The sequence below is a fragment of the Crocuta crocuta genome, unplaced genomic scaffold, assembly GCF_008692635.1.
Source record: "Crocuta crocuta isolate KB4526 unplaced genomic scaffold, BGI_CrCroc_1.0 scaffold140, whole genome shotgun sequence".
Lineage (NCBI taxonomy): Eukaryota > Metazoa > Chordata > Mammalia > Carnivora > Hyaenidae > Crocuta > Crocuta crocuta.
This window is the reverse complement of record NW_027527775.1, coordinates 6,316,516-6,332,712: the sequence shown is the minus strand read 5'-3', so window position 1 is coordinate 6,332,712 and position 16,197 is coordinate 6,316,516. Positions and strand designations below refer to the sequence as shown.

Below are 16,197 nucleotides of genomic sequence, written 5' to 3'. Positions count from 1 at the left end.
AACATGTTGTTACTAAATCTGAAAGGCCATTTCTTGGAAAGAATAAAAAGTTCCCTGTTCTTCAGTGTGACACAAAGGACACTGAATAATAGGCAGCCTTCTACTCAAGGGGAAAAGGAAGTTCTATTCTGTATCATCAATAGGCTCTTCATTGGGAAGATACTGACCTACTACCAAAGAAGCATTTTACTTGAATTTTAAATATACATCTTCTAGCAAAAAATGCAATGAAAAAGAAGTATAACATGAGTGAGTACTGATACATATTTACTACTTTTCCATGAATTATTCTTGGGAAAAGTTAGATATTACTTTTTTTCATGCCACAAATCAATTATGACATACTAATAACTGTTTGCGGTTAGACAATTAAAGATCTATACAAGAGAATATTTTTGGAAGAGTATTTCTGGGGATAGCAAAAAAAAGGGGGGGGAATAATCAAAGAAGGCAGTATTTTAGTTTGTGCAGTGGGCAAGTTTCTTTTTGTTTTTGCTTTGTTTTTGCATGGGGCCATTTACCTACTGCTGCTTCAAGCTAGATCATTGTCAGTATTTCTTTTTAAGCTTCTTTTTTCCCACATATTTTGGAAAAAAGCCCCCCCCATTGTATATATTTTTGTAAATGATCATGGTTACTTATCCTGAATTCTCTATAATATTGAGATATATTTATGAAAATACATTGCTTAGAGGAATAATTATAGCTTCTCATTGACCATAGAGAGTTATTTCCACATGATTGCTTACTATTCTTGCATATTCAAATCATGTCAATTAGTGTTAGGAATCTTCCAGATTCCCTGTGTGCTGTGCAAGGTATCAAGATTGGACAGGTAATTAGGTTGGGGAAAAAAAGGCCATGGAAAGCACAGTAAAGATATTTAGAAGCAAAATCTATTAAGAGATGTAATAGACTCAAGGCTATCTATCCCTTGGGAGGAAAATCATCATTTATAACTCATGTTGCTATCTTCTCATCAGCTTTGAAAGGAACACCAGTCGGGACCTCACAGGGAAAATATATCATGACAGAGCCCGAGGTATGTGGATATAAGGGAGCAGGTGATGGTATTGGAAGTGGGATGGTAAGATGACTACCTATATCAGACCTTTTGCTTTGTTTTGGCATTTTTTAATCCCCTAAATTCTCTAGCCACCGTTATGAGGGAACCCCAAAGAACCCCAAAGAACATTAACTAGGGTAGTTTCATGGATTAATCTAATTCTATAGGGGTCTCTGTACCTCCAATAGCTAAAGCAGATTGTTAATATTACACAGCAGTATTTCCCAGATGTCAAATAGTTGGTTTATTAAATTAAATCATTCAAAGAATCATTAATTAAGCTACTATTCACAAATTATTTGGGTAAGCTGAACTTGTGTTTGGTTTAACAGACTAGCATCACATTGAAAGAGCCAGTCCTATTTCCATAAAGACATCCATTTTGAAAATGTTAAGAATTTTTTTGAGTTGTATTAATTACTTCAGAATACTATGCTGTGATTATTACCTAAATTCCCTTTCATTGTCCCTGCTAAAACATGTAATGAGGCTCTGACAATTACAGGCTCTTGTCATCAAGTTTTATGTTTCATGCCTGAGAGTATCCAGGATATTTGTAAACAGACCTGAACCTTACTATAGATCATATCCCTCAGCGTCACAGAACTTTGATATAGTCAAAAGAGCATTGTAATAGAATACTGCTCTTACCTTAAAATGGAGTCCTGGAAATACTGGAGATTATTCTAAGTTTAATTCTCTTCTAAATACCCCAAACTTGGAAAATCTGACTAAAAGAAGACTCAAAGTCCTCTTAATTACTTCTCTAATGTAACTGCTTGTATATTTTCCTTCTTTTTAAAGCCAAAGTTGTGTTTGGCAAGATAATGTTCTTTGCATCTCTATATCCACATATGTTTTTTGTGTGTGATTTTCATTTCCCAGTTACAACATCCTCAAGGACAAAAATTATGTTTTTCTACCTGGCAGATGAGTCAAGTTATACATTGCACATGCAGTATGTTTTCAGGAATAATAATAAGGAAATCAATAGGAGCCAGTGAAATAACAGCTCCCAAAGCCTTAGAAAGTATATCTTGATATCTTTCCAGCTACTAAGTTAATGTTGGATAAAGCAGTACGTCCTGAGTTGTCCTAGACCTACCAGCAGTGGTCTCAGAAACAATTTGTCTTTGAATTAACTGGATGCTTAGATTGTGCTTTAAAAACATTTTTAAATCCATGGGCTGAGCATCAAATTATTTCAAATGCTCTGCCAAAAGGAATAAAACCAAACAGCCTTGGTCTACAATATTCTTTTAGAGAAATAAGCCTATTGCTTTCCCCTTCCTTCCCGGATGCTTCCTTATTCACTATCCATTACATTCAGCTTGAAGTGTCAAGTACACAGACCAGCATCCTGTGTAAAACCTCACAAAATAGAGTGGACTACAAATCAGATGCTTTGGATAAATTTTATTGTCTTTGTTTTTAAAGCCCAGATATTAATATTTAGCAGTTCTAACCTTTCATATGTCCATGGCTAAACTCCAGCAAATAGCTCATGCCTGAAAACAGAGATCTGTACTTGCAGGCTTTGGCTAGGTTGACTTCTACAGTGAAGCTTTTATTTCATGCTGTCCCTATAGTCCCATGAAAAGGACCTTCTTAATAAGTGAAGCTGCCCGTTAATGAAGTCCTCAATATTTCTGTAACTTAACCCCCTAAATCAAGGCCAAGATGATAAATTCTCTCCCCTCCTGTCCTTCTTTCCTTCTTTCCTGCAGTCATAAGTGTCCTGGGCCAAGCACCATTAAATGGTCACCAAATAGTCACCAGTGAGTAAGAGATTAAAAATTCCCTGCTTTCCCGAATATTATAGTCAACCATGAGCAGACAACAAAACTTAACAAATTCATAAGTAGGATGGTTTCATACAGAAACAAGTGTAAGAAGCAAATAAACTGGGTAAGAATCTACACAGTCACTGAAGGGGGTGTCCCACTTTGTACAGGGTGGCTGGAAAAGTTTTCTGTGGACGTGAGAGTTAAATCATGATGGGGAGGAAAAGAATAGGGTAGAAGAGATATATGGAGACGGAGATGGAGAGAGACAGCAAGTGACAGAGAAAGGAAAGGAGGGATGGAGAGAGAGGGGGAGGGAGAGAGGGAAAGGAAAAGGGAAAAGGAAAGGGAAAGGGGAAGGGAGGGGAAGGGAAGGGAAGGGAAGGGAAGAAAGGGGAAGAGGAGGAAGGAAGGAGGGGAACTAGGAAAACAGTACTGCACACATCCTGGATATCAAGATGCTAGACTGGAATGAATTACATGAGTAAGAGGATCAGATAAAAGGTGGGGAACACCAGGAAGGGAAGTGACAGGGACTGGAATGATTACTAGAACAATGTTAAGGTGAATACGAATAGGAGCCAAATTATATTTTGTCATGAAGGTCACTGTAAAGGTCAAATTTATCCCTTGCAGTGGGGCCACGGGCAGTATGTAAACACATATGTGATTCCCTTTGTATTTTAAACTTTCAGGTTCTTACTGCATACTGACAATCAAATATTTTTGGAACCTCAGGCTACCTTAACAACCAGCAATGTCATATGACTAATACATGCTAAGTAGTTCAAATTAACCTAGGATTATTTTCTAGTCCTAGCCATAGTTCTTCTCTTTTTTTCCCCCGGAAGTCTGAATTGGATCCACATTATGATAATTAGAAGGAAATAACAAATTTAAGAGTAATTTATTTTGATGAGCACTGAATAATGTATGGAATTGCTGAATCCTTATATGGTACACTTGAAACTAATATAACAGTGTGTGTTAACTATAGTGGAACTAAAAAAAATAACATGCTTTTATAACATGGCCATACATATTTTGAGAGCAAAATGAAAAAGAAAGCACTGTTTGGGGAAGCTGTTTCTTCGAAGTGGGGAGTGGTATGTTAGTAAACGTTTAGAAACTAGATACCAAATAAAACAAAAGTCCTCATTTGTAGCATGTGCCACTTTTTTCTGTGACATAAATACTGTCATGGCTGGTTTGAAGCTACCAACTAGACATTACTGAATTCAGAAGGAAAAGGTGCCCCAAGTGTGCCCTTGTGAGCTTACGTGAGCTGGTGCATGTTTCTGCCAACACACAGTAGGAGCGGGGCCAGCAGGATAGAGAGACATCCTGAGAATATGACTCAAATAGAAACACTGATAGTCAAATCGATAGCTGTAATTATGGTTTGTTCAACATAATTACACGTTGAAATAATGCATTTTATTTATTTAATGCATTTATTTTCCCTAACTTTTGCTTTTATTACCCAGCTAGAGTTCAGTATAAATTGTAGACTAAAATTTAGGGTTCTTCTGGAGACTTCTATTTTTCCTAGAAGCAGCTCTCTTATGTGACTTCCTTGCACTATTCATTATTTATGTTTGTAAAAACCCTTAACATTCATTATAATTAACATATATTTACATTTATATTTTCACTTAAGTAAGTCAAAATATGAGTGACTCAGTCAGTTGAGTGTCTAACTTCGGTTCAGGTCATGATCTCATGGTTTGTGCTGACAGCTCAGAGCCAGAAGTCTGCTTCAGATTCTGTGTCTCCCTCTCTGTCCCTTCCCTGCTCATGCTGTTTCTCTCTCTCTCATGAATAAATATCTTAAAAATTAATTAAAAATAAGTCAAAATGTATTTGAGTAACTCATTACATTCTTAGGTACTTTCTTCAAAATTAAGACTTTAGAAATCTAGAGCTCTAGGTTCATGGCTATTGGTTCCACAGTGTCCTGACTTTGCAGGTGAAGAGTTTTAAATCCTGATCACTTTCCACTGACAAACTGAATAGATTAGAGCTCATCTCTCCCCACTCTTTGTCTTGGTCTCTTTCCAATATTCCACTTTGCTTTCCTTTCATGGATGTAATTTCTAATTTAATGCCTATTAGGCATCATTTATTCTCTCCATAACTACTGCAACCTGTTTTCCATTCCTTCTAATATACACAAACTGTTTTAGAAGAGTATCGATAACCACAGTGAAATGCAAGAAACTTTTGCATCCAGACTAGTCCTTGTAAGCTTTTAACAGTCTTCATGATGTTTACTGACCATCTCCTGTGTCCTATGCACTGTTCCCTAGGAAGCTACCTATTTCCTATTTGTGCAGTTTAAGGTTGAGAAATGCCATGGAGTCAAATTCTGCCTTCCTTTAACTTCCCAGTTTCTCCCTCCAGAACTAGACAGCATAAAGTAGTGTCTATTCCATGAAAGAGCCTTTCAAATATTTGGAGAACTATGTTGTGCCCATTTTCTTCCTTTTCTAGGTGAATCATACTCAGTCCCCTTAATGATTTCTCATATGACATGTTTTCAAATCCTCATTAGTTCTATTTACCCTTCTCTGAATATGACATAATTCTTTCATTGACCCAATTAATGGTCGGTGCCGAGAATTAAATATATTACTCTACACATTCTCAGACCAGGGCAGAGTAGGCAAGTATTTCCCCATGTTCTATATAGCCCTCTCTAACACAGCCTAAGAATTAAGTGCCTGTTTAGAACATGAATAGGCTATTCTTAATGGGATTGCCATGATTTGCTTTTTTAATGAGGAAAAACTATTTAGTTGCCTGTGAGCTGACCTTGAGTCAATGGTGTGATATATGTCTCCTTTTCCCAGTATCTGCCTGTGTGGCACTAAGAACAGAGACATCCTGTTGTCGAGAGACTGTAACCAGCTGTTGTCAAGGTATAGATAATATATACCACAGTTGGGGAAGAAATTTCCAGTTGTATTTCTTTCAGAAACACGTCAGTGGATACTTAGGCAAATCTGGAGAAGAACTTGAATTCGATTTGTTGTCAAAAGCCTAATATGGCCAACCACAGGGTTTTCACTGGAAAATCTTAAAGATGTTACTTATTTATCCCCAAGAGCTATTTAGTCCCTGGGAAATGAAGTCAATTTGGTCACAATGAGATCTGCGGGAGATGAATAGGGCTTTTAGGGGATCGTTCTCTCCAGGTCTCTGAAAAGTAATTCTCTGAATAGGAGACTCCACTACCTTCCTTCTTTCTATCTGGAGAAGATAATCCCAAACCTCCTTTCTCCAGAAGCGCTGTATTTAGCAACACAGGACACAGCATACACACAGGACGTGAGGAGGAGGTGAGAATTACCAGACATTCTACAGACTGGGCAAATATGAAGTCTAGAGAAAAGGATGCCTCCCCTAGAGACGCAGGGGTTCTGTTTTCCTAATGCCAAGCATTTGGAAGAAAACCAAAAAAATTCAGTAAATACCTGAATGCTTCCAAATAGTGGACATTTGGCTCAGCAAATTGAGCACTGCCTGAATGTTCTGCTTGTCAATGAGTTGTGGCATCACACAGACAGCCATAATAAATTAAAGGCGAGGCCAGGAATAGAACTAAGACTTCCTGATTCATAATCCAAGGTTCTGGCCCCTACGCTCTCTTTAATTCCATATGCATCGTACTGGCATTCTGAGCTGGTAATACTCCTTGTTCACCCGTAATAGAAAGGGACCTTTTAGCAAAAGACTTGGCCCAACTTCATTCTGAATTATTTGATCTGCAGCCAGCTGGATTAGTATGAAATCTCATATTAGTGTTATACATTTCATTTGAAACTAAATTCCTCACTCTAGACTTTCCTTTCTTAAAATAATATCCTGTTTAAAGAACCAGAAAGTTTTTACTTTTTTTTTTCTTCAGAAGTAGTTAAGATTTTTATTTGAATAGCCAGTCAGGGGCTAAAGCTAATATAACTATCCTTATAAGTCAACCTTAATTTTTATTCTCGTGTATTTCAAGATGAAATTTATGTGGATTAGGAGGTAATAAAACAAACCAGTAATTATCTCCGATTTGCCAGATATAGTCTGTTCAACCACAAAATCCTTGCATGTTATCTTAAATTAATAGTAACATGTGCCAGTATCGTTTTAATATTAGATGATAGAGGGTGATAATTAATATTCTCATTCAAAGTTACTACAAGGAATCTTTGAACTGATATGTAAATTGTGGCCTTTTAGTGTTTTATGTTCAGATACCTGTTCACTTCCTATGTATCTCTTTGCATTACAAAGCATGATGAAGAAAACTGGCCCCTCCTTTGCTTGATTTTTAAACTCCAGTGAGTATTCAAATAGAGCATTTTTAAACTGGGACTTCTGGGATTGCCTGGGTGGCTCATTTGGTTAAGTGTCCGACTTCGGCTCAGGTTCTCACAGTTCGTGGGTTCGAGCCCCGCTCAGAGCCTGAAGCCTGTTTCGGATTCTGTGTGTGTCTCTCTGTCTGACCCTCCCCTGCTCACGCTGTCTCTCTCTCTCTCAGGAAAAAAATAATTATAAAAAAATCATAAAAAAATAAACTGGGACTTCTGTAAATTGCTTACAGAGTCTCTCGCCTAGGTTCAAAAGACATCTATGCAGCTGGTCCTAAGGAGTGCTCAGAAGTGGCAGATGTGAATCAGGGAGAGGATTGTGTAGGCAGCAATTCCTCTCTATTCCAGGGAAATCTGAGGATCACTTCCTCCACTAGGATTAAAGGTCCATTTTGGGGAGTGTGATACGATTTCTACTTAAATAATTTGGTAGGCATTCTGAAACCAGCCTTCAAGTGCTAAAGTTGGAGTCTGACTTTCACAGTCACTTAATACACTTTGTAGACACAAAGTCGGCTTTTGTGGGTTATTATTCTGTTCCTACAAATCTGTGCAGTTTTTGTTACTTTGTTTTGTTTTGTTTTTTGTTTTGTTTGTTTTACAATTGTCAGTAGTTCTGTCCTTAGGCTCAGCTGTTAAAGGAGACAGGATTTTTCCTGATTGAAAGCATAAGAAAAACATCTATTAACATTAAAATTCCATCAACTGTTTTCAGAAATACTATGATGGTCTTTCTTTAGGTGTGGATAACAAAGAAAGACAAAAGTAAAAACTCTTCCTCTTCCATAAAATATATGACTTAATTTAGGAAAAAAAATCTTGTACTGACCTGGCTTCTGTCAAATTTTCTAGCTTTACCTCTCACTCTTTTGATAATGCCCAGTATTCCCCAAATATATGTCATTTTGAGGACTACTGCTATATAATTCTTAATATTTTTCTTTAATTGGACTCACTTTTTTACAGCTAAAGATAAAAATTTAAATATATTAATGCTATATATATAAGTAATAATTTTATATTTTGTAATGTATATTAAATTATAAATTATCAAAATCAATCATTATACTATCTGATGTAATCTTACATAAACCACCATACTATATTTTAGAAAATGCTTAGTTAGAAGTCCAGAACTTCTTTCAGTTTCTCAAAATGTTATGTTCTCGCTTTCTCATTGCAACCAGGATTACTACATGTAGCAAACAAAAATATAGGATACCCAATTACATTTGAATTTCAGATAAAGAAAATCTTTTAGTATAAGTATATCCCAAATATTGCATGGGATTTTCTTAGACTAAGACATTTTATGCTGTTTATCCAAAATTCAAATGGAACTGAATTTTATCTGGTAACTATTTGGATCCAGGTAATAATGCTTTTTAGGCTTAACATACTTCTCCCTTGCCTGGGTATATCAGAGGAAATCTTTGGTTTCAAGTACAAAGTCACTCCAATGGAGAGATCTCTACACAAGGTTGTTTCCTTAAATGAATGGACAGTAACTGCCTTTTTTTTTTTTTAATATTTTATTTATTTCTAGGAGAGAGAGAGAGACAGCGTGAGCAGGGGAGGGTCAGAGACAGAGGGAGTCACAGACTGAAACAGGCTCCAGGCCCTGAGCTGGCAGTCAGCACAGAGCCCGACGCGGGGCCCGATCCCACGAACCGCGAGATCATGACCTAAGCGAAAGTCGGACGCTTAACCTACTAAGCCACCCAGGTGCCCCAGTAACTGCCTTTTAAGTTTAGTTCTATTCAGTGTTATAATCCCCGGCAAATCTAAGTCTTCTCATTTTGATTTTTCTTCAATAACAAAATAAAGTCTGAAAAATGCATGAGGCAGATTTTTAGAATTGCAAATTTACTGGAATTGTTAATATTTTGTATGAAATTTTCTGGAAATTAGTAAATTCAGATTGAAGTTTTTGCCATTGTATATTTTTTCATAACACTCATGTGCAGTGTGGCTGTGGCTTTTTGACACTAATGAAGAGTCTTCACAGTGAAAAATTATGGGAACTATTTATCTAGCTCCATCCTCTTTTTTTCTGATGGGTTACTCCAGCAAATTTAAGACTTTCGCAAGCTACAACTGATAGTGTCAATGGCTACTTGGGTAACAAGAAGAAAAGGTGAAATCAAAACAGTGAATTTCTAATTCTGCCATTAACCTAAGTTCTGTGAATCCTATAAGGCATGTGTTCAACTCTAGTACAAATTTACATGTACTAAAAGATCTGGGCTGAATACACATACATTAAAAAACTGACTTAGTGACACATGAGTGGCAGCTTCTTATTGTTATTAATCTACATATTTAGAAGATAAATCATCTTATTGATGATTTGTTCTTTTCTTCCTCCTTCCCTCCCTCTCCTTTCTTTTTCTTTCCCTTCCTCCTTTCCTTTGTTCTTTCTTTCTTTCCTTCTTTCCCTCCTTCTGTCTTTATATTTGTCAACATTTTACCAGTGGTTCTCAAATATGACTGTGCATCAGAACCATCTGAAGAACTTGTCAAAACAGACAGCTGCTGTTTCATTAGGTGTTTGATGGGATGGAGCATCTGCATTTTTACAAGTTCCCGGAGAATGCTGCTGCTAGAAGGGCTGCCCTTTAGAACCTCTGAACCACGTGCTAGAGTAACAGATCTCTACAGTGGCTGATTATGAGTATACTTGTACAGCTTTGAAAATTTCCTCATACTAAGGCACCATCCACCAAATTTTGAAGATGTGATTTTAAATAATTCAACAGATATATTCAAAGCAGAGTGAGGATTAAAGAACCTTAAAATAAACTGTAATTATGTGATCATAGAGAAAGCTATTCCATGATTTCTGACCCCCCAAAAATAATAGGAATAGACTTTTATTTACAGTGGTCCCACAATAAGAAATCCATTAATCTCTTATAGCAACAGAATAATAAAAAAATATAACAAATTAAATGTCAAAAAAGGTATTTATAATATTCAAAACCTATTTGAAATCACTTTGTTAGTGATCTCTCAGGTAGCAAGGATTGAAAAGCAATATTCTCAACTTGATTAAGAGTATCAAAACTTAGAGCAAGTTTTGAGGATAGAGGTGGAATATTAGAAACACTTTCTATAATATTAAGGAAAAGTAAGAATCCTCATTATCACTCACTGTATTCAATGCTGTGATTGAGGTCAAAAGGTTGTTTCCTGCTTTCTCCTCTAGGATTTTGATGGTTTCCTGTCTCATATTCAGGTCCTTTATCCATTTCCCTGATGTCCACTGCAGCAATTTCTTACTTGACACATGCCCAAAGGCAAGGGAATCAAGAGCAAAAATGAACTATTGGGACCTCATCAAGATAAAAAGCTTCTGCACGGCAAAGGAAACAATCAACAAAAGTAATAGGCAACTGAAGGAATGGGAAAAGATAGTTGCAAATGACATATCAGATAAAGGGCTAGTATCCAAAATCTATAAGGAACTCACCAAAGTCCATACCCCTCAAAAAAACAAATAATCCACTGATGAAATGGGCAGAAGATATGAAAAGACACTTCTCCAAAGAGGACATCCAGATGGCGTCACTCATCAACAGGGAAATACAAATCAAAACCACACTGAGATACCACCTCACGCCGGTCAGAGTGACTAAAATGAACAAATCAGGAGACTCTAGATGTTGGTGCGGATGTAGAGAAATGGGCACCCTCCTACACCACCGGTGGGAATGTAAACTGGTGTGGCCCCTCTGGAAAACAGTGTGGAGGTTCCTCAAAAAATTAACAATAGAACTCCTCTATGACCCAGCAATAGCACTCCTAGGAATTTACCCAAGGGATATAGGAGTGCTGATGCATAGGGGCAAATGTACCCCAATATTCATAGCAGCACTCTTAACAATAGCCAAAACATGGAAAGAGCCTAAGTGTCCATCCACTGACGAATGGATCAAGAAGACGTGGTTTATCTATAAATGGAATACTACATGGCAATGAGAAAGAATGAAATCTGGCCATTTGAAGCAACATGGATGGAACTTGATGGTGTTATGCTGAGTAAAGTAAGTCAGGCAGAGAAGGACAGATACCATATGTTTGCACGTATAGGTAGATTAGGAGGAACTTAATGGAGGACCATGGGGGAGAAGAAGGGGAAAAATAGTTGGAGAGAGGGAGGGAGGCAAACCATGTGAGACTCTTGAATGCTGAGAACAAACTGAGGGCTGAGGGGTGGGGGGAAGAGGGGAAGTGGGGTGATGGGCATGGAGGAGGGCTCTTGCTGGGATGAGCACTGGGTGTTACATGGAAACCAACTTGACAATAAGTTATTTAAGAAAACAAAATGCTGTGATCAAGGTTCTGGCCAAAGCAAGAAAACAACAAACAACAACAAAAAAACCCCAGAGTTGATTGTATTACAAAGGAAGAGAATTTGTACCTTAAAAATCCCAGAGATTAATCTGATAATCAATTAAAACAAATAAAAGAACTCAGTTCAACAAGGAAAAACACAGGGACATTCATGTCCACTGTCATCAGCCATTTAGAAAATGGAATAGAAAAAAACAAATCACAGTGACAACAGAGACTAAAATATCTATAAGTAACTGAACAAGAAATAATCAAGATTTTCATGGAGAAAATTAAAAATGTCACCAAAGGATTTAAAAGAAGACTAAACAAATGGAGAGATACATAATTTTTCTGGATAGGAAAATTCCTTCTAACACACTTTACAGCAAATGTGTTGCATATATTGAATGATCTTTGCCTGTTTTGTTCAATGATACAACCCAAGAATCTACAGCGGTTGCTGGCACATAATCATCATACAGTATGTTTGTTGAATGAATGAATGAATGAATGAATGAAATGTTCATTGTCTTTCTATTAAATTTTAAACCCAAAGTAGTCTAACCCAAAATTCCCATGAGATTTTTAAAATAAAATTCACAAAGCTAGCTTTTAAAAAGCAAAAAAAATGAAAAGAAATCCCAAAGGAAACAAACAAAAAACTTTGTTAGTATGAATAGCTTTTAGTTATTTATTTAATTTATTCATTCATTCATTCATTTATTCATTCATTCATTATATTAAGAGAGAAAGAGGGGGCATGTGTGTGAGTACATGCGTGAGCAGGGCAGGAAGAGGTATAGACAGAGAGAGAGACAGAGACAGACACAGAGAGAATGAATTATAAGCAGGCTCGCCTTGTACAAGCCCAACTCAGGGTTTGATCTCACAACCATGAGATCATGACCATTAACTGACTGAGCTACCTGATTTCCCTGAAAATTTTTAAACATATATGAAAATACAAAAATATATAATAAACTCTAATGTCTAGAGAAGAAGGGCAGAAATGGTGGGGGAAAGGGAGAGAGGCAAACCATGAGAGACTCTTGAATGCTGACAAAAACTGAGGACTGATGGATGTGGGGGGGAGGGGGGATGGGCATAGAGGAGGACACTTATGGGGATGAGCACTGAGTGTTATGTGGAAACTAATTTGACAATAAACTATTTGTAAAAAAATAAAAATAAAAAAAATAAAATCATTTGGAACATTAAAAAAAAAACTCTAATGTCTAATAAATTTGCCAGCTTAAAATTTGTAAATAATTTGCTAATTTTATTTTATGGAACCCTCCTTATGTTTTATAAAACAGTATTTTAGGTAAATATCTGATATCATATTTTACTCACAATTGCTTATAATAAACTGGTTTTAAAATTCTCTTATATGACAAAAGGAATATTAATTGTAAAATTCTTAAAAACAAAACAAAGCAATTCAAACATTCTATTACACTGTATAAAAATCTACAAATGAAATTGTTTAGAAATAAAAGAAATGAAAAAAAAAAAGGAAACAAGCAAAAAACCCCAGACTCTTTAACTATAGAGAACAAACTGATGGTTACCAGAGGGGAGGTAGGTGGCAGGATGGGTAAAATAGGTGACGGGTATTAACAGTACATTTATCATGATGAGCACGGACTAATGGATAGAATTTTTGAATCTATGCATTATTATTACTATAATCTATATTATACCTCCAAAACTAACACAACATGGTATATTAACTATAGTGGGATTAAAATTTTAAAAAACATTAAAATACACATATGAAAAGACTGATAAAAGTTAAAAGGTGACTGACAGACTGAAAGAAAAGATTTGCAGCATATATAATGAAGAACTAAGAAATTCTAAGAAATCAAATAAAAATGGCAAAAGTATTTAAAAAGCTATTATATAAGAATTACTAATTGTTTAAAACTCTAAACGTCATTGGTAATCAAAAAAGTGCAAATTAAACTAAAAAATGGAAATTATTTTCATTCATTAAACTGTCAAAAAAGAAAAAAAAATCTTAACCACACTAAAGATTGACAATGTCTTGGAGCACCTGGGTGGCTAAGTCAGGTAAGCATTTGACTCTTGGTTTTGGCTCAGGTCCTGATCTCACAGTTCATGGGTTCAAGCCCTGGTAGGGCTCTGCACTGACAGAGTGGAGACTGCTTGGGATTCGCTCTCCTCCCTCTCTCTGTACCTCCTCTGCTCACTCACACTCTCTCTCTCAAAATAAATAAACATTTTTTTAAATGTTTAAAAAAAGACTGACAATGTCTTTGGAAATGTAAATTTCTGTCTTCTTTGGAAGGCAGTTTGGGAGTATCTTTTAAAATTAAAATGGGACACGTCCTTCAACTTGGCATTCTAATTTTAGTTATCTATCCTAAAGAATTACTTGTATACATGCAAAAACTAGTATGCCCAATACTATTCACTAAAGCATTTTTTTTCTTACGGCCAAAGAAATGGAATACTACTGGAAATAACCCGTGTAGCCATCAGCAGAAATCTGTTTAATGTGATAAATTATAGCACCATTATTTAGATCACTATCCAATAGTTACAAATATGAGGTAGATTCACATGTGCTTATACAGCCATGAGTAACCTAGTCAACTCTTCAATGCAAGTTAGATATTGTGGCCCTTTAGAGGGATACAGCCCCGTGCCAGGGTTCACTGTTTGGCGAGTAAAACACAATTGTCCATCAGTTCTCACTTTAGTCTGGTGTCCTTGTGCAGGAAACAACCTGCAAACTTGAACTCAGAGCCCTACTATTCATAAGGAAAGCATTCCAAGAAGATTTGCTAAGTGGAGAAAGAAATGTGAAGGACAATATTCTATAGCAGGAAATCTTTTAGGTACCAAGTGGGCACACATATATGCATATGCACACACACACAGGCACACACACGAAACACACACCTGAAGCGAAATTCTGTATTTCTATAGGCATATATATATAGATGCATAAACAAAGATGTGGAAAGATAACTATCCGTGGGAAGTGGGGGTAACACTGGGAGGGTGTAAAGGAGACCAATATATTTTTCCATATGGCTTGAAATTCCTATGGGGAATGTGTGACTGTGAATTACATCAGTCATTATTATCTTTTATCAGCTAAAAAAGGAAGTATTTATTGAAAATGAGGAAATAAAGCACCACAAATTACAAATTTTAAAAAAGGTGGCAAACATCACAAACATGAAAATGCCCAGAAAAAAAATGTTGTTACTGAACTGTGTAACACACTTTGTTAATATTATTTTTACTACCTTTTTTGTTATCATGAATGATTTTTAAAAAGTTTCGGTATATCCGTACATTGTCATACTGTGAAGCCTTTAACATAGTGATTGAAAATCCTCATTATCAATATGGAAAGATGTCCACACATTCAATAAATAAGATTACTAAATTGTAAGGTCACTAAATTTTCACACATGAAGAGATGACTTTGTCCAGCAGTTCTACCTCCCTGAGTGTCACTTTCTACAGCCAAATATGTTGAGATCTGGTGGTCATCTCTGTGACCATAAATTTCAGTATGTTGAGCCCTGGCTGGTACAATTTGATGTATACCATGGTCTTGTGGTTACTCACCAGAGTTACAATTCTCTTCTTAGAGATTAGACAAGTTCCCGAATGTAGCCACATTGTTTCTTTTAGCCCAAAGATAGAAAAGAGTACCATTATGACATTGGCTCTCTACCATAAAGCCAAACTGACATTGTCTGAGAAGTGATATAATGATATTCCAAACAGAAAAGCTAAGATTTTCAGAGGTCCAGTAAGTGAACATATTAAAAACAATATAGATGATTCTTTATTTGTGATTTTAAGACCACGCTTTAAGGGATTAGCTACACACTTGCAATGAACTAAGAAAAATATTCTTTTTTTAATGTTTATTATTTATTTTTTGAGAGAGGAGAGAGAGAGACAGAGTGCAATTGGGTGAGAGGGAGACAGGGAATCCGAAGCAAGATCCAGGCTCTGAGCTGTCAGCACAGAGCCTGATGCGGGGCTCGAACTTACAAACTGCAAGATCATGACCTGAGCCAAAGTCGGAAGCTAACTGACTGAGCCACCCAGACGCCCCATGGAAAAATATTCTTATTTGACAACATTTTGTTTTTTGAGTAAAATGGCAGCTAGTGCCATGCAACTAACTTGATAGGATTTAATAAAACTATTGATACTTTTGATAAGTACTTAACCCAAACAGTGTTTTAAGTAAACATGTTTCAGAGTTTTTTAGATATTAGGCAACCTGTTATGAAGGGACACCTACAGAATGGGAGAAACTATTTGTAAACCATAAATTGATAAGGGTTTAATTAACAAATAAATATAAAGAACTCATAAAGCTCAATAGCTAAAAGAAAATAATATGATAAAATATGGCAAAGGACCTGGAAAGACATTGTTCCGAGAAGACATACAAATAGCCAGTAGGTGTATGGAAAAGTGCTCAACATCACTAATTATCAGGGAAATGCAAATCAAAACCACAATGAGATACTACCTCACATCTGTTAGAATGGCTAGTCCAGAAAAGACATGAGAAAACAAATGTTGGAATGAATGTAGAGAAGATGGAAACCTGTGTGCACCGTTGTTGGGAATGTAAATT

The 16,197-nt window shown here is 36.2% G+C and overlaps 1 protein-coding gene across 1 annotated transcript in view; it reads right to left on the bottom strand.

The window, feature by feature from the left end:
* Positions 1 to 16,197, bottom strand: part of LOC144239171 (rho GTPase-activating protein 7-like) — a 182,956-nt gene that overhangs the window by 96,365 nt on the left and 70,394 nt on the right. The window lies entirely within an intron of this gene.